The sequence below is a fragment of the Aplysia californica genome, unplaced genomic scaffold (assembly GCF_000002075.1).
Source record: "Aplysia californica isolate F4 #8 unplaced genomic scaffold, AplCal3.0 scaffold00107, whole genome shotgun sequence".
NCBI classification, from domain to species: Eukaryota; Metazoa; Mollusca; class Gastropoda; order Aplysiida; family Aplysiidae; genus Aplysia; species Aplysia californica.
The window spans coordinates 886,140-887,663 of record NW_004797377.1 but is presented as its reverse complement, the minus strand read 5'-3'; positions in this window follow the sequence as shown (position 1 = coordinate 887,663).

Genomic DNA, 1,524 nt, shown 5'->3' with positions numbered 1-1,524 from the left:
ATAATAATAATAATAATAATAATAATAATAATAATAATAATAATAATAATAATGATGATGATAATAATAATAATAGTACACAAACATTAATTGAGAAAAACAAAGCTATCAGTAGTATGAACACACTTTAAAAAAAAGACTTTGTATCAAGAAAGCGCAGTAGTAATTGTCTAAGACGGTCATCTATTGCCAAGAAGAAAAGTGGCATTCTTAGACAGGTGACCGTCTTACACAGTGCCATTATAATGTGAACAATTCGTAAGGGGTAGGGGATGAGAAGAGGCTGTTCGTACAGGAGATTGTCTTATACATGTAGCCGTTAGAGCAGGTTCGACTGTATTTCTCTTTTCGTCCAGGTCTTCAGGCACACATACCTACATTGTGCCAAATAGCATACTTCGTTTTTCGTCCAGGTCTTCGGACACACATATAATTCATAATGTATCAAACAACATAATATACTTCTCTTGCCCTGTCCAGGAGTTCAGAGACACATACCCACATTGTATCAAACAACATAATGTAATTTATTATTTCTCTTTTTGTCCAGGTCTCTAGACAACCATACCCACATTATATCAAACAACATATTATTTCTCTTTTATCCTGACACACATATCCACATTATATCAAACAACATATAATAATTTATTTTTCCTCTTTTCGTCCAGGTCTCCAGACATACATACCCACATTGTGTCAAACAACATATTATTTATTATTACTCTGAACACTCTATACCCATATTGTATCAAACAACAAACAATTTATTTTCTTCTCTTTTTGTCCTGGTCTCCGGACACACATACCCGTATTGTACCAAATAGCATAATACTTCTCTTTTCTTCCAGGTCTACAGACATACATACCCTCATTGTATCATACAACATATGCGTCGCGACGCGATTGAATCAGGCGCTCGTCAATAATATTATTATTTAATCTTTTTCTTTTCGTCAATGTCTTCGGACACACATACCCACATTGTATAAAACAACATAATATAATTTATAATTTCTCTTTTATCCCCACCCACACCCACATTGTATCAAACAACATAAGATAATTCATTACATGTGTATTTCTCTTTCCGTCCAGGTCTCCGGACACACATACCCACACTGCCGTACGAGAAACGACTGAGCAAGGTGGACACTCTCCGCCTGGCCATCGGCTACATCGGCTTCCTGTCAGAGCTCGTACAAACAGACGTGCACTCCAGGGAACACACACAGGTGCACGTGCAGCAGCAGCAGCCCAAGAAGGTCATCATACACTGCCACGCAGGTGAGTGAGTGGCTCGGGTTAGTGGCTTTGGTTTATGAGAATGTGAGTGAAGTTGTCTCCGACGTGAGTCGTATGGTGAAAAACACACTCGACGATGCTACCCAGAGCGATAGAAAAAGGAACAAAAAAAAATAAAAAAAAAATAAATTATTGTAGCAGTAGTAGTATTTGGATTAGACTCTATCTGAAAGTCTCAAGACACCACCACCACCACCACGAACACGACGACGACAACAA